This window comes from Cervus canadensis, chromosome 1 (assembly GCF_019320065.1).
Source record: "Cervus canadensis isolate Bull #8, Minnesota chromosome 1, ASM1932006v1, whole genome shotgun sequence".
NCBI lineage: Eukaryota > Metazoa > Chordata > Mammalia > Artiodactyla > Cervidae > Cervus > Cervus canadensis.
Genome location: NC_057386.1, coordinates 65,595,142 through 65,613,313, shown reverse-complemented (window position 1 = coordinate 65,613,313; position 18,172 = coordinate 65,595,142). Strand labels below are relative to the sequence as shown.

The following is an 18,172-nucleotide window of genomic DNA, read 5'->3' as shown; positions in this document are numbered from 1 at the left end:
AAATATCACCGCCAGGGGAGTTGTATACATCTTGGTCAGGCAGAGGGGTCTTAAATATTCATCCTTTTACCTCTTCCTTAAGAGGAATGCCAGCATTTTGTCTTCAGGCTGCCAGTAGTAATTTTGGAGAAATTGTATTATAACTTTTTCAAGGTACTTATTTTCATATAGCTCATTTATTTATGCATCCATATATTAATGTTATGCTTAATGATGAAGGGCATGTACTTTGAGGTCAGTGGAGAGTCAGGGGTTAAACAGAGGTCTTTGGTGAGTTATCCTCTCTGGTAAGTTAATTGGCAAGTATTTATTGTTGTAGGAGGCAGCATGGGCATGGTGGAGAGAAGGTGCAATTTGGACACAAATCTGGTTCAGACCTCTGCTTTGCTATTTAGTAATTGTGTCTTTGAACCTGTTACTTTCCTGTGATGAACCTTAGCTTCTTTATGTTTTTGTGCTCAGTTGTGTCCAACTCTTTGTAACCCCATGGACTGCCAGGCTCCTCTGTCCATGGGATTCTCCCGGCAAGAATACTGGAGTCGGTTGCCATTTCATCCTCCAGGGGATCTTTCTGACCCAGGGACTAAACCTACCTCTCCTGTGTCTCCTGTATTGCAGGTGGATTCTTTACCACTTGGGCCATCGGGGAAGCCCAAGTTTATAATGCTCCCCCGGCCACCGTAGGAATTTTCCTTGAGGGTTAAATAAGATAACACATCTGAAATGCTTACCATGTAAGTAATAATCAATGCATAGTAATTGTTATTTATGTGCTAAATCTCTGTTAGCACTCTTCTAGGGATTGTTAGTAGGGTTCTTTCAGAAGTTATGAGTTAATATGTCTGCAGAGCCACAGAAGATGTTGACAGACATATATTTGACACACAAAAAATTAGGACAGCTTGTGATTAAGCGTTATTTGTGCAGAAAGTAAGCATAAGAAACCAGAAATGTAGACGTCACTGTGGTGGGGATTGTATTCGGATTCCTTTGGTTGTAAGTTATAGAAATTTCAACTATATGGAAAGGGAATTTATCGACTCACATGGTCAAAGGTATGAGAGAAGTGAAGGAGGTATTAGAAGCCAAAGCTGGAGACTCCTATACCACTGAGCGTCTCCGTGTCTTTTCCCAACTTCTCCATACTTCTCTCTGGGTCGGTTTTCTCCACGTGGCTGAGGGCATGGCTGCCCAGAAGTCAAGGATCACCCAGAAAGAGGGCCTGAGCTTTTAATCTACATCTCAGAATCCCGGGGCTGCCTCTGGTTAACCTCCCTTGGATGGTACCCTTCTCCCCGGGGCCGGCGGCACACGTTGTCTGGTAATCGGCAGCCCCATCTAGAAGCACGTCGTTTGGGTGGGGAAAAGGAGCAGTCTCTTGAGAGAAGGATCGTGCCATTCTTGGAAGAAGGGTGGGTGCTGGATGCAGGAGCAGGAGCTGTGTTTCCTCCTGAGGGCAAAGAGGACAGCTTGAGCTGGTTGCAGGGAGAGCGTCAGGCGTGCAGACACCGACCAGAGACACCGAAGTCCAGAATAAGAGGATGGGTTGTATCAGTGAAGCAAGGTCTGGTAGCCTCAGGCTGACTGGTTCGAAGGGGTTGGTTGAAGAGTTTGGACTGATCTGATGGGGCGTAAATCCTGAGAATCAACATCAAATCGAGATAGTCATGTTGGGTCCTGCCTTTTGTTTTTTAAAAATAGGTTTCATATTGTAGGTGGAGTATTTGAACTGGTAACTTGAGGACTAAGTGGAGTGCACTTGAGAAGTTACACTCATTGAGTGAGACCAGGGTAGTCTTTATAGTCAAGAGGCGGATATCTGTCCTAATACTACCTTAAAAAGATGTTATCAAGCACTTACCTTACTTCTCCTGTTTTTTTTGAAAAACCAATGCTGTATTTCAGGGGAACCAACAAGTGGTTTGGACAAAAACCTGATTTTTATCATTCTAACTCATAAGTGCAGAAGGAATGACATAAAGAAAATACTATCATTTCATTACCCATAATGAAATAACAACCCAGGGAATGATTGTCAGTGACACCTGAAACTTAGGTCAAAGGGTACTTGGGAACTTTACACTTGATAACATCAGACAGAGAATCCCTGTGCCCACTGATCAGTGTTGACATCACAAAAAGAGAAAAAAGTAAATGTGTGCCCCCTAATTGGATAAAATAGGAAATATGTAGACACATTTGACATTTCTTATCAAAAACCTGAATATGATTCTGATCAAGACTTTGTCTCTAATTGCTAGTTTATAAGAAGCACAGGAAAAAAGGGGACCATGTTTAAAAATACTGTGGAGGTGTGATCAGCCAAATCCAGAATGTAGATATTTCTGTAGAACAAGTTATTTTGTTTGTTCAGTAAATAAATGGCAAGAAAAACAAAGAAGGAAGAGCTATTATTTTTTTCCCCAAAGTCAGTGTCAGATAAGTGTTTTTATTTATTTTTTATATTTTAAAAAGTTGCCTTGAGACTTAAGAGACATAAGTATTTTTGTATCTTGGTTTGGCTAAATCACCACAAAGTTATAAATTATAAATATGAAATTGAGATAATTTGGGAAATTTGAACTCTGGATTTAGACACATTAAAGGACTTTAACAAAGGGAATGATCATGGTGTTATTTTTAAAAAGTATTTCTTAAATATACATAATGAGAAAATTTTCAGTTTGTACACTGTTGTATTAGTTTCCTATAACTATAGTTACATTGCCACAGACTGGGTGGATTGAACAGCAGACATTATTCTCTCATAGTTCTGGACGCTGGAAGTCTAAAATCAAGGAGTAGGCAAGGCCATGGTCCCTGTGCGATGCTGCGAGAGGATCGTTCTTTTCTGGAGCTGTTCTTGGTCTGCGACTGCGTCTCTCTGTCCCGCCTCGCGTGGCTTTCTCCCCTTGGTGTGTCTGTGTCCTGTCTCCTCTACCTCTTTCCTATAAGGATACACAGGACTGCATTTTAGGACTTACTTGGATGATCCAAGATGGATTCCCTCTTAAGAATGAAAGTTATAGCTATATTTTTCCCCCTATATAAATTAATATTCAGAGCATCTGGGGATTGGGAAGTGACATATCTCTGTGGGCCATTTTTTTCTTGTCTCAGATATGATGTGTGATTTGGGCCATGCCTTAAGGCGTGTGAGATCTGAGTTTCCTGACCGGGGATTAAACCTGGGCCCCCTGCAGTGGAAGCACGGAGTCTTAACCACTGGACTACCATGGAAGTCCTGAATTTTGCTTTTAAACAATCCAGCAGAGGCAAGAAGTGGGAATGGCAGGTTGTGAATAGCTATACATTGTTAATTGCTGACCTGAGTGATGGTAGCTCATCATACATAAAAACAAACAGAACAGATAAATCAAAATGCCTTAGTGTTAATTCCTTTCAGAATTTGGAATGTACTGTATCAAGCCCTGATAAATAAAATCTTCATTTTTTTTTCTGTTCTTAAAACTTAGATATTAGGGAATTCCCTGATGGTCCAGTGGTTCGGACTCTGCACTTTCACTGCTGAGGGCGTGGGTTCAATCCCTGGTTGGGGAGCTGAGATCCCACAAGCTGCAATGTGGGGCCAAAAAAAAAAAAGAAAAAAATTATATATGAGATGTCTAATATCCTCGTTAATCCTTCAAGTTGTCACTACTTTTTTGGACATACTTGTTTGCACTGCTTAAGAAAAGTAAGGGGAAGAAAAAAAAAAAAGAAAAGTAAGGGATGAGTGACTATCCCTTCACCTGGAATACAGAAATTGTAAGGCCTGAGTCTTAGATAAAAACCCACTTTACTCTTCCTCACTAAAATACTGGTGAGTGCATGAAGCAAATCAGCTTGGGAAACTCATGGGCCATGTGACTTATCATGACACCTTTGTCAAACAGGTAAAATCACGAAAGGGTCAACCTTTTTACTGTAGGGCTCCTCTTTCAACTGTGTTTTAATGTGATCATAAAATGTCTAGGTGAGCAGCAAACTTGGCATATCGAGTACACTGGCATAGCTCAATAGCAATAAATATTTTTCTGTGAATTACTTTTTTAGTTTTGTAAGGCTTGAGATTTTAATTCTTAATTCTAATCTACTTTGTTTTTCCTGAAAAGTAAAAGATAATGAGATTTTTCATGATTTCTCTTCTTTACCTCTGTGCTGGGAAGATTCCAAGGCATATATTTAAAAACAACCACAAAGAGCTGTTGTTGCATATCAGAAGTTAAGTTTCTGTGTGCCCAATTCAGCTTAAGTGTGTTATAAAGTATAATGACTGTCAAGACTGTGTTTTAGGTGATTCAGGTTACTTCACATATACTTTTGTTGCTTAACAGTTTTTCTTAAGGAAGAAAACAGAAATTCCTATGCAGAGTCTGCAGTCAAATAATGCCTGGGTGGTGGCTTAAGGCACCCAAAGCAGCATTTTTAAATGTGCATTTAGCCTTTAGAAGTCAGTTTATCAACATGCTGTAGTTTTATATTCTTTCTTCAGTGATTTTTTTTATTGAATCTGTTTCTTTCCAAGTTGAAAACTGTATTTTCAAGGAGTGGTATAGAATCTAGTTGCAAAATCTCAAAGTTAGACTGTCTTTTTTTTTTAAGCTCATGGCATTAGACTTTAGCTGGTACATTTGTTGTTGATATACGAGACTACTAAAACCTGGTTTCCTCCTTTATGTCTGTTCTGAGTATGGCCCAAACTGGGCTGTGTACATCAAACACAAGAACATGTGGCAAATTCAGTGCCAAATTTGACTTTTTGTGTACTCACAGAGTTTATAAGGCTGACTACATTTTGAACTTTATACCATCTTATGGGGGCTTCCCAGGTGGCTCTGTGGTAAAGAATCTGCTTGCAATGCAGGAGACTCAGGAGATACAGGTTTGATCCCTGGGCTGGGAAGATCCCCTGGAGAAGGAAATGGCAACTCACTCCAGTATTCTTGCCTAGAAGTGTTCATGGACAGAGGAGCCTGGCGGGCTACAGTCCACGGAGTTGCAAAGAGTCAGACACGACTGAGCGTGCACCACCACACAGACAAACGCGAGTGAACTTTTGGCTGGCCCCAGTACGTTGCTATGACATGGTAACTAAGCCCGGCCTACTGGAAAGCTGTATTTTTTTTGGAGGGTATGGATTAGAAGTAGCATATCATAGTAGGATAGATATAAAAATGACTTTTCCATATGGGTGAAATCATTCAGTTCAGTTCAGTTCAGTTGCTCAGTTGTGTCCAACTCTCTGTGACCCCATGGACTGCAGCACACCAGGCTTCCCTGTCCATCAGGGAATTATCAGGGAACCAGTGAAATCATTGGAGAAAGAATAGATTTAAATCACTGGAAGCCTCTTGGGCATTCTAGTTGCTTACTAAATGGTTTATTATAAAACTTGATGGTGATTATTAAATCTCTCAGCCATTCCTTCCTTTTAAAGTTGTAAAATCACCTGATTTATGTACCCTGTAATAAAAGAGAAATGATGTATGGAAATCATTGAGATAATGTTTTACATTTCACTTGATATAGTATCATGAGACTCTGTTCTGCGTTTTTTAGTGTGTTTTTGTGCAAGAAAAATATTTACTCAGTAATAAGGTATGGGTTCTTTTACCCAGGTGCACCTCAGGTTTTCAGGAACACACATTTTTACATAAAATGAAATACTTCTTAAGTCTTCTCTTTGCTATTTTTTTCTTTATATAAAATAAGATAAAATATGCAGAACTAGATTGAAAAAGAACTCTGACATTTGCATTATGTGTTTTGGTTTGCAACTGATTGGCAAATAAGGAATCCTTAGGCAAAACGAAAGTATTATTTTTGAGTAAATAACAAATACAGAATACCATCCTAATTTTTACTGCTTTTACATCCAGTGCCTCTCAAGTCCACCCCTTTCTCTCATCTGTATTATCTCCACCCTCTCATGTAGATTATTACAATATCTTCTTAACTGGTCTTCCTGCTTCTCTTCTGTCCACTCTCCAGTTGGTTCTTTACTCCAGCCTTGGTGATATTAAATAATGTTGATTTTATGGTGTCTCTTTCCCATCCTCCTTCCCATTTGAGAGTCCACTTGAGGCCTCTCATCACTCTTCAAGAAGTGAAGATCCTTAGTGTGTGCCAGGCTCCGTGGAGTTTAGCCGACTACCTTGCCAGCCTCATCCTGGACCATTCTCTCAGTAGCATTGAGACACTTCTCGATGCTAGTATTCTCACTAGTATTCACGCAAAACTAGTATTCCCTCAGTGCTAGTATTCTCACTAGTACTCATGCAGTGCTAGTATTCTCACTCGTATTGAAGTAGTGCTTTAGCACTGCAGTCTTTCTTTCATTTCTTAATGTGCCCATACTCTTTAAAAGAAAAAAAACCACAGAGCCTTTGCACATGCTGTTCCTGCTACTTGAAACATCATTCTCCTCTACTCCACCCAGTCTCCATACCTTTCCCCATGTAGTGTTCTTTAACTAGTTAACTGCTGATTATCTTCAGTTCAGATGACATCTCTGGACTTCCATGGTGGATAAGAATCTGGCCGCCAGTGCAGGGGACATAGGTTTGATCCCTGGTCTGGAAAGTTCCCACATGCCGTGGAGGAGCTAAGCCCGTGTACCACGACTCCTGAATCCTGGACTCCTGGAGCCTGTGCTCTGCCATAAGAGAAGTCACTGAAATGAGAATCCTGAGCACAGCTAGAGAGTAGCCCCCTGCTTGCTGCAACTAGAAAAAGTCTATACACAGCAACAAAAAGAGCTAGCACAGCCAAAACAAAAAACTGCATCTCCTTAGAAAGCCTCTTTACACCAGCTGGGCCTCACCGTATATAGCCTAGGCCCACGATAGAACCCCTCCTGCCCAGGTTGCTCTGTCTGTAAACTGACATTTAGATGATTCCAGTGTCCCTTGCTCCTTGGAAGAAAAGCAATGACAAACCTAGACAGTGTATTGAAAAGCAGAGACATCACTTTGCCAACAAAGGTCCATATAGTCAAAGCTATGGTTTTCTCAGTAGTCATGTACAGATGTGAGAGTTGAACCAGAAAGAAGGCTGAGCGCTGAAGAATTGATGCTTTCTAATTGTGGTGCTGGAGAAGACTCTTGACAGCAAGAAGATCCAACCAGTCAATCCTAAAGGAAATCAATCCTGAATATTCATTGGAAGGGCTGATGCTGAAGCTGATGCTCCAGTACATTGGCTACCTGATGTGAAGAGTCAACTCATTGGAAAAGACCCTGATGCTGGGAAAGATTGAAGGCAGAAGGAGGAGTGGATGACAGAGGATGAGATGGTTGGATGGCATCACTGACTCAGTGAACATGACTTTGAGCCAACTCCAGGAGATAGTGAAGGACAAAGAGGCCTGGCATGCTGCAGTCCAGGGGTCACAAAGAGTCAGACATGACTAGTGACTGAACAACAACAAAGTGTCCCTGAAACTGCTCTGCTTGACCAGGAACCCAGGAAGGATAACTAGTCAGTCAGTCCACAAGCACCAGGTCAACTATGAGACTTCCCACTCCAGACAAGGGTGACTGCATAGCCCTGGGTGTCACTGATGTTTTCTGTTTTTCCCTTCCTTGTTCTTTATTCTTTATCCTGTGAAAGTGTCGTCTTCTGCCCCATTTTACAGTTTCCACAGGGAGACTGTCCACTTCATGAAGTGTTAAATAAAATTTGTTTGTATCATCTCATTGTCTTCTTTAGTAATTTTTAATAGGTTTTTTGCATCACCCTATGTCTTTTTCTTTTCTCCCTTTGGATTGACTTAATGGTTATAATTTGTGTGCTTCTGTAAATGGTCTTCATGAGGCAGGTAGAGAGGCCTGCTCACCATTATCTCCCTAGGACTTAGCACAGTACTTGGCAGATATTTAGGAGCACTGTAAATATTTGTTGAATGAATGAATAACGTGAAAAAATGGAAGCAGAGATAGCTGTTACCTAATTAAGTGAATGTACAATCCTGATACTAAGGACATCCTAAAAAGTGAAACATGCTCTTCAAAGAAGTCATCTAGGGAGGTTGCCTGCTTATCCCATAGCTGCTGCTCTTAGAAGGGGAGTTTGGAATAGTTTTAAAGAATCATCTTTGGAAGTAGTTTTTAAGCCACATAAAAAAAGCACTTGTTCTTTTGATTAAAAATAATCAGTGATTCCCTTTATTTTTTAAATGTATTTCCAGCTCACAGATCTCAACTTCCACTTTCAAAGACCCAGATTTGTCACAGTTGAAGTTTTCAAAAAGGTGTTATATACGTGAAGGCAGCCTTAGAAGAGTTGCTACTAAGACATCTTGAGCATTGGCAGGCATTTTTGTGATGAGCATGTAGTCTTTGAAGGGACTAATATTCCTGTAGACGTGTGGACTTTGGTGTTCTTGTTAACTTTAATGAAATTGCTCTTGATGCTGTAAGGATGTCTCACTTTTGCTTCTGGCAGTGAGGAAGGGGGTTACATTTTCCTCTCAAGTTGTTCACTTCATCCTGGTGCCTCCCATCCTCCATGGGCAAAATACGTCTTGCAATTTTTTTGTTTTATACCAGTAAGCATTGTAATAGGGAGTTGAATGAACTATTTTCAAGTGTTTTAAATTCCTTAGATGTTGAGTTCTTTGTTTAGGAAAAGTCCCTGTTAGTGTGAAACATCTCAGAACTGCGACTACATTCTTCCACTGAAAAGTATCAGGGGTTCTTGCCAACTTCTGCTACTCAAGATTATTCAATATTTTTGTTAATTTATCTTTTTAGCCATCATGCATGCATGCATGCTTAGTTGCTTCAGTTGTGTCTGATTCTTTGTGACCCCATGGACTGTAGCTTGCCAGGCTCCTCTGACTATAGGATTTTCCAAGCAAGAATACTGGAGTTGGTTGCCATGCCCTCCTCCAGGGGATCTTCCTGATGCAGGGATCAAACCTACATGTCCTGTATTGCAGGCAGATTTTTTTACCCCTGAGCCACGGGGGAAGACCTTAGCCACTCTCACTTAACAATTTTCAGGAGACTTAAATTCAATCCCTAGGTCAGGAAGATCCCCCAGAGGAGGAAATGACAACCGACTCCAGTATTCTTGCCTGGGAAATCCCGTGGACAGAGGAGCCTGGCGGCTACAGTCCACGGGGTTGCAAAAGAGTCGGGCATGATGGAGCGTTGGAGTGCACATGCACTCATTGCCCCTTTACTTCCTGATTTTGGAAGGAAGTAGCTCTGTACTCTCTCTCTCTCTAACACTTTGAATCGGCATGGATTTTTAAGTGGGAGTAACTGAGTTAAAGTAACATGGCTGTGATTTGAATCTCTGGGAAGGCTTTGGAGACACTGACCTGATGACTGCAGCTGTTAAAGGTGATTTTAGAGCAGGACGTTTGTCACAGCTCCATTCGGGCTGCCGTGGGAGCGCTGTGCTTTTTGCTCATTCACTTTTGAGAAAATGCAGTCAACTCAGCGTGGTATGGGTGCTCTCAGAAGAGTGAACAACTCTGTAAGCTCACAGGGTGGCAAGCCTTAGCTACGCGGCTGGGAACAAAAGTTCTATTGACCTTATATTCTCGAATGTTCTTGTTTTCCCCTGAGCACCAGAGATTGGCTTTCATTTGCATTTTGTTGGGTTTACTACTTGCCAGTAAGGATGTACATTTTCATATTGCTTCTGTGCTGGCAGCATTTATTTATGCAAATATAGTTTTTTGCCTCCAATACAAATATTTTCTGTGCCTAGCAATAGTATCAAAATTTGTTAGAGAATGCTCTTTTGAATTTGGTCTTTTAAAGGGTGATTCTATGCTGACTGTCTTCTGTGGCAGTTCATTGCTTTTTATTAAATGAGGATCTTAGAAAAAGACCATTTAATGGTTGTACAGAAGACTCACTGTGTTCTCTGCCTGTCTGTGTGAATCTCAGTGAATCCCATCTTGACTGAATCATAACCTCATACCTGATCAGTGACAGTCATCTGTGTGAGTGCTGGCTAACCACTCCCCACCTCCCAACAGAACTGTCCCCCAGAGGGATTTGAGTGCATTTTGATTGAGATGCACTTACATTAGCATTAAGCTCTTTATTATTATTTTTAAGACTAAATCATCCCACCTTAAGCTGGGGTCATGTTACTGTGTACTGTGTTTAATGGGTACAGTTCTTGTTCTCATCACTTATCTGATTGCTGTGCTCTTTCCTCTGTGGGAAAGAGAATTGCCCTTCAGGTGAGGGAGTGCCATCCTGGGACATTATGACGCTGTGGCTCTAGGAAGTCTTAGGAATGATGAGTCTTGTGCTCAAGTCACCTGTGCTCGCAGGATGAGTGCTGAAGGACTGTAAGGGTATGAAAAATTGATGGAGAATTAATGCCTTGTAAAGAAAATCCTCTAGGGCCTGCCCAGTGGCTCAGAGGTAAAGAATCCACCAGCCAACACAGGAGACATGGGTTTGATCCCTGGGTCGGGAAGATGCCCTGGAGAAGGAAATGGCAACCCACTCCAGTATTCTTGCCTGGAGAATCCCATGGACAGAGGAGCCTTCTGGGCTACCGTCCATGGGGTCACAGAGAGTCGGACACGACTGAGCGACTGAGCACTCACACACGAACAAAGCCTGTACTGTTTTAAATAATGACCCCCTCATGTTCAGAGAATATATATGAAGATTTTCTAATGTGAGTTAGAGCCATTTAAGACTGATAAAGAAGGGGTAATGGAGGACTTAGGGCAGGCTGTTCATTTAGCTGTGAAGTGAATAGACTGCTCTGCATGAGAGGTCCTCCTGGCCTTTGAAGGAGGAAGCTGAAGTGAAGAGAGGTTAAATGGTGTGCTCAGAGTCACGCAGGTGAACAGAAACAGAGGCGGGCCATTCTGACAGCACCGCTGGCGATCTTCCCTGTGCAGGGCGGTCTTTCCCCTGGCATCCTATGTCATAAGAAATAAAACGAGTTGTATTTTATTTATTTTTTGGTTGCACCGCACAGCATATGGAATCTTAGTTCTCTGACCAGGGATCGAACCTGTGCCCCCTGCATTGGAAGCACAGAGACTTAACCACTGGATCACCAGGGAAGTCCCCTGATTCTCCTTTATTGACAAGATGAAACAAATTCAGATTTAGAACATGAACGCTTAAGTAATGTATTAATTGATTAAATCATTTGTTCAGAAATCTATCAAGGACTTCATATGTGTAAAGCACCATGTGTGTTAGTTGCTCAGGTTGTGTCCAACTGTTTGTGGCCTCATGGACTGTAGCCCACCAAACTCCTTTGTCCATGGAGTTCTCCAGGCAAGAATATTCAGTTCAGTTCAGTTCAGTCGCTCAGTCGTGTCCGACTCTTTGCGACCCCATGAATCGTAGCATGCCAGGCCTCCCTGTCCATCACAAACTCCCGGAGTTTACTCAAACTCATGCCCATCGAGTTGGTGATGCCATCCAGCCATCTCATCCTCTGTCATCCCCTTCTCCTCCTGCCCCCAACCCCTCCAAGCATCAGGGTCTTTTCCAGTGAGTCAGCTCTTCTCATGAGGTGGCCAAAGTATTGGGAGTTTCAGCTTCAGCATCAGTCCTTCCAATGAACACCCAGGACTTACCTCCTTCAGGATGGACTGGTTGGATCTCCTTGCAGTCCAAGGGACCCTCAAGAGTCTTCTCCAACACCACAGTTCACAAGCATCAATTTTTCGGCGCTCAGCTTTCTTCACAGTCCGACTCTCACATCCATACATGACCACTGGAAAAACCATAGCCTTGACCAGACCACCCAGGGGATCTTCCCGACCCAGGGATCAAACCCAGATCTCCTGCATTGCAGATGGATTCTTTACCTAATCTGAGGCAATGGGTTTCCTATAAAGCACCATGCTAGGAGCCAGAGTAGGATATCAAGATCACCCAGCTGTCAGAGCTTGTAGAATATGTTTAATAATAACTTTGATATACAAGACAGAATTCATTGAACAGACTTTGGGGGAGGGTCACTGTGGTGTTCTAGGACTGGCCTAGACACTTGGAATCATTCAGCTGTTTATCAATTCATGTTTAGCTTTGAATCACCTAGTCTGTGCCTGGCACTGTTGTAGATGCTGGGAAGAAAGATGAGATCAACGCAAGCGAACCCTGTGTTCTCACTTAGTACCTTCTGGTGGGAGAGACACACAATAAACAAGCAAGAGAAGACTTGTTCTGCAGGGAGTGGAGCTTGGATGGTGTGCGGATAGCTGCCTACGTTAGATTGCAGAGATAAATGATTTGATCCTTGCCCTGGAGGAGGCTGATGCGTAAACAGTGAACTATAGTAGAATCAATATGTGCAGTGGTTCATGTAGGAGCGAAACGCTGTGGGTGACTGGAGGGATGTGAAACCTGAGGGACGGCAGGGAGCTGCCCGAACCAGATGTGTGTTTGGGATGAGGATTATGGAGCAGCCTCAAGCATAGGCTAGACAGGGAGGGACTGAGGATAGGGTCTGCTAATTCCTCTCTGGGCCAACAGCCCTCGACAAGTGCAGGAGGACGGAGAGGAGGAAGTGTTACTTCTCACAGAGAGAAGTACAGAAGGCTTCCTGAGGGAGGTGACATTTCAGCTTGATCCTTAAATATGCAGATGTGAAGGGAAGGGCGTCTCATGGATATACAACCATGAACAAAAGGGAAGATCCAGCTTCTAGCAGGAGTGGCTAGACTTAAGGGCTTATAGACTGCCTGGAGCATGAGCTATGTGAGAAAGAAGGCCATGGGGGCTTAGGTAGACAGATTTGCTTCAGGTAAGTGGAGAGAACCTGTTACAAGTTTCTTTCTTTCCTTTTTTTTTAAGTGGACTGACATAGTCACAACCTTAGGAACATTCTTCTGCAGTAGCATATATAAGAAATTGGAATGGAGAGAGAGATAGCTGGGAGATAATTCAGGAAGGCATGTGATCTGATGGCCCTGAGGTATTGGGGATATGATCTAGAAAAGTGGGCCTGGGACTGGATTAGAGAACGTGGACAGGTAGAATAGGCAGACTACTGATCGGATGTGGGTCGTTAAGGAAAAGGAGGAGAAAACTGATTGCAAGGATGTAAGCCCAGATCACTAAGAGGATAGGATTTTTTTTTGCAGGGGGGCAGGGGGGAAGGGAGGGCACACTATAAGGAATGCAGAATCTTTGTTCCCCAACCAGAGATCAAACCTGTGCCCTCTGCAGTGGAAGCACAGAGTCTTAACCTCTGGACTGCCAGGAAAGTCCCGAGGATAGGGTTTTTATGACAAGCTGAGGGTGACAGAAGGAAAAATGAGTTTGAGAGGTCAGATAACTTAGATTAGTTTGGGACTTGTGGAGTTGGTACTTGAGGTAGAAATGTCAGGTAAGTAAATGAAGATAATACTTTAGCTCTGGGTTAGAAGGTGTAGGTTGGAATGGTAATAGAAAGTGAAAGTGAAAAGTGGTTCTGTTTGTGGGCTAGATCACAGTGACCAGGGGCTGACTTGTTCAAAGAAAGGGGGTGATGATGGAAACCTAGGAGCATCATAATTTTGGTGATTTATTTTAATTTTTGTTCTTGCACTTTAGTGCTAATAATCTCCTAAACTACACTGGTTGGACTTCCAGCTTTTTACTCTAAGCTCAATCCACCATGTTGCTGGGAAAATTTGGGCTCCTGGGCTGTATGATCTTGATTCCCTTGTAGAATTTGGTTTTAATCTGGGACAACATTAAAAAAAGACACAAAAACAAAACCAGCTTTGTGACCGTATTTGCGATATTGGGAAATTTTTCCATCATGTCTTTCTGCGTCTCCTAGAGCAGCTGTTTTATAGCAAGTGTTCGGAAACAGCTTTGCTTCCCTGGAGGAGTGGAAATGTTTGTTCCTCATAGAAAATCATATAACTGATCACATTTACTTTTTAATCTTGGCTGCAAGGAAGCACTCAGATTCCCTGCTTACCTGTAGTCACTGTGTAGGACTCAAATAGGTCTCCATATCTGAGTTCTATACCAATATCTCTTATGCCAGGCACAGTCATCATTTTCTTCTCTAATTTATGCATTCCTTGGTCATGAGTCTTTAAAAATATCACTGTTTCACACATTTGCGTGGCATCCCTGTGCAGGGGTCATGCTAATCTCTGGATTGTTCGAGTTTTAATGTATGTGTTTCCCAAGTGAGCTTTGCTTGGTCATGATTTTTAATTTCCTTCCATAATACATACATTTCTCAGACCATCTCAGAGTCTTTGTAGAATGAGATATGCAGGCGTGCTAAGTTGCTTTAATCATGCCCAACTCTGTGTGACCCTATGAACTGTAGCCCACCAAGCTCCTCTGTCCATGGGATTCTCTAGGCAAGAATACTGGAGTGGGTTGCCATGCCCTCCTCCAGGGGATCTTCCTGACCCAGGGATCCAGTCTGCATCTCTTAACTCTCATGCATTGGCGGTGGATACTTTATCACTAGCACCACCTGGGAAGAATGAGATGAGGACTAAATAAATAGTGCTGTTCACGGTATGAATGAGTTATATGTAGGGTGTTATAGGTCAGTACGTAAATACAAAAACTCATCACATTTTAAATTTATATGTTCTTTGTTCTCTATGAACTTTGTATTAATTGATAGTTTTTTAAGGAAAATGATATATATAGTCACAGACAATAAAACTAAATGAAAAATGATGCAACAGCAGGAGCCAAGTTCATGTGTAAATGTTTGCGCACTCTGCCTCTTGATGAGTTATTCATTTCCAGGTGAATGAGTCTTTGTAAAATTGTTGAAATTTTTGGTCAGTCTTTCATATGTTGTAATAGTTGTTTCATTTGGAAACTTGGAGTTGATGTTATTAATGGCTTGGGAGTAATCATTGCAATTTGAGCTGATGTGATCTAGTAACACTTTTATTTCCAATCAATGTGTGCAAATCCTGCCTCGAAAGACTGGATATTGTTCACTGTTGAGCAATGAGCAGGTCACTGGTTGGGTAAAAAGAATTGACCTCTTTCTGCCAATCATTGCTGAATTCTGTCCTCTAAAGAAGTGTCTTTTCTTTTTTAGGAGGAAACTTTTGCATTCAGTGATTAGATCCTTTATAACAAAAGTCTTTTCAATTAGAAAAGCTAAATAATTAAGGGGTATCTGTGATTATTAAATTTGCCCTGGGTAGCCTCCAGCAGAAATTCACTGCCCCCCACCCCCCAACCCCACACACCAATTTTAAACTTGACAAAGTCTCGTCCTTCTCTCAAACAACCCTGTCCTTTCTTATAAAATGGGAAAACTATGAACCTATGCTGAGATAAATTTAAGTAGTACAGAAAATGAGAAGTGAAAGGCAAAGGAGAAAAGGAAAGATATGTCCATTTGAATGCATAGTTCCAAAGAATAGCAAAGAGAGATAAGAAAGCCTCCCCTTAGCAAAGAGATAGAGGAAGACAATAGAATGGGAAAGACTAGAGATCTCTTCAAGAAAATTAGAGAAACCAAGGGAACGTTTCGTGCAAAGATGGGCTCAATAAAGGACAGAAATGGTATGGACCTAACAGAAGCAGAAGAGGTGCCAAGAATACACAGAAGGACTGTACAAAAAAGGTCTTCATGACCCAGATAGTCACGATGGTGTGATCACCAGCCTAGAGCCAGACATCCTGGAATTCGAAGTGAAGTGGGCCTTAGGAAGCATCACTACAAACAAAGCTAGTGGAGGTGATGGAATTCCAGTTGAGCTATTTCAAATCCTAAAAGATGATGCTGTGAAAGTGCTGCACTCAATATGCCAGCGAATCTGGAAAGCTCAGCAGTGGTCACAGGACTGGAAAAGGTCAGTTTTCATTCCAATCCCAAAGAAAGGCAATGCCAAAGAATGCTCAAACTATGGCACAATTGCACTCATGTCACACGCTAGCAAAGTAATGCTCAAAATTCTCCAAGCCAGACTTCAACAGTACGTGAACTGAGAACTTCCAGATGTTCAAGCTGGATTTAGAAAAGCCAGAGGAACCAGAGATCAAATTGCCACCATCCCTTGGATCATCGAAAAAGCAAGAGAATTCCAGAAAAACATCTATTTCTGCTTTATTGACTATGCCAAAGCCTTTGACTGTGTAGATCACAACGAACTGTGGAAAAATATTACCTGCCTCCTGAGAAATCTGTATGCAATTCAAAAAGCAACAGTTAGAATTGGACATGGAACAACAGACTGGTTCCAGATCGGGAAAGGAGTGCATCAAGGTTGTATATTGTCACCCTGCTTATTTAACTTATATGCAAAGTATATAATGTGAAATGCTGGGCTAGATGAAGCACAAACTGGAATCAAGATTGCCGGGAGAAATATCAATAACTTCAGATACGCAGATGACACCACCCTTATGGCAGAAAGCAAAGATGAACTAAAGAACCTTTTGATGAAAGTGAAAGAGGAGAGTGAAAAAGTTGGCTTGAAACTCAACATTCAGAAAATTAAGATCATGGCATCCAGTCCCATCACTTCATTGCAAATAGATGGGGAAACAGTGGCTGACTTTATTTTTGGGGGCTCCAAAGTCACTGCAGATGGTGACAGCAGCCATGAAATTAAAAGATGCTTGCTTGCTCCTTGGGAGAAAAGTTATGACCAACCTAGACGCATATTATAAAGCAGAGACATTACTTTGCCAATGAAGGTCTATCTAGTCAAAGCTATGGTTTTTCCAATAATCATGTATGATGTGAGAGTTGGACTATAAAGAAAGCTGAGCGCAGAAGAATTGATGCTTTTGAACTGCGGTGTTGGAGAAGACCCTTGAGAGTCCCTTGGACTGCAAGGAGATCCAACCAGTCCATCCTAAAGGAGATCAGTCCTGGGTGTTCATTGGAAGGACTGATGCTGAAGCTGAAACTCCAGTACTTTGGCCACCTCATGTGAAGAGTTGACTCATTGGAAAAGACCCTGATGCTGGGAAAGATTGAGGGCAGGAGGAGAAGGGGATGACAGAAGATGAGATGGTTGGATGGCGTCACTGACTCGGTGGCCATGGGTTTGAGCGGGCTCCAGGAGTTGGTGATGGACAGGGAGGCCTGGCGTCCATGGCTTCCCAAAGGGTCGGACATGACTGAACGACTGAACTGACTGAACTGAAAACTTTGTGCCCAGTCGCTTCAGTTGTGTCTGACTCTTTGCGACGCCATGGACTGTAGCCTGCCAGGCTCCTCTGTCCGTGGGATTCTTCAGGCAAGAATACTGGAGTGAGTTGCCGTTTCCTACTCCAGGGGGTCTTCCTGACCCACGGATGCAGTCTGCATCTCTTACATCTCCTGCATTGGCAGGCAGATTTTTTGCCACTAACACCACCTGGGAAGAAGTGGTAGAAAAAACTGTAGAATTAAGTGAGTATCAAATGAGATATTTTTTAGGAACTTTGTCTTTTAAAATAGTGATTCTAAGACATGTCACTTTTATCTGTTTCAGCTGGTGACCTACTTTCTATGTGCATGTCAAATGTTGACATCAGAATATCTTTGTGATTCTGTTTGTGTAAGGATAAAGGAATTCAGTTAAATAACACAGTAGTTTTTACATATTTAGACCCTATGTCCAGGTGGCGCTGGTGGTAAAGAACCTGCCTGCCAACGCAGGAGATGTAAGAGACGTAGGTTCAATCCTTGGATCGGGAGGAGTCCCTGGAGGAGGGCGTGGGAACCCACTGCAGTATTCTTGCCTGGAGAATCCCCATGGACAGAGAAGCCTGGTGGGCTGCAGTCTGTGGAGTCGCACAGAATCGGACACAACTGAAGTGACTTAGCTCGTAGGCACTCATTCCCCCCAGAGAAATGCAGTATTCTCAATGTGGCAGTCATGTTTCAGGATCTTCTGCTGGTGTGGAGTTTGCAGTCATGGTTAAGCTGAACCTGCTCTTCTGTGATGCGTCAGTGTTAGATTTCTTAGTTTTCATTAGAGCTTCTCAGCCGTCTTCAAACTCACCTTTATTTACTGTAAAAATATATCTGTAGGATTTTTATTACATTGAACAGAATCCTCTGTCAGTAACCATAGGTTGAATTGCTTTCGAATCTCAGTAGCAAAAATAGTTGTTCTTTCCCTGAGCAGCTGGTTTATTTTTACCCCAGGGACACTGAATCTTATAAGAGATCATGTTTCCGTCTACATGTTGGCTGCAGCAAAGCTCAAGTCCCTCCTCCCCCTTAAATGTCTCTAACACCT

At 42.3% G+C, this 18,172-nt stretch overlaps 1 protein-coding gene and 1 non-coding gene across 3 annotated transcripts in view; one reads left to right on the top strand and one right to left on the bottom strand.

Annotated features, from left to right (window-relative positions):
- FHIP1A (FHF complex subunit HOOK interacting protein 1A) overlaps positions 1 to 18,172 on the top strand; it is a 288,999-nt gene that overhangs the window by 10,682 nt on the left and 260,145 nt on the right. The window lies entirely within an intron of this gene.
- Positions 14,042 to 14,143, bottom strand: LOC122425376. Its single transcript, XR_006264827.1, has one exon. It is a non-coding gene; the product is annotated as a U6 spliceosomal RNA (small nuclear RNA).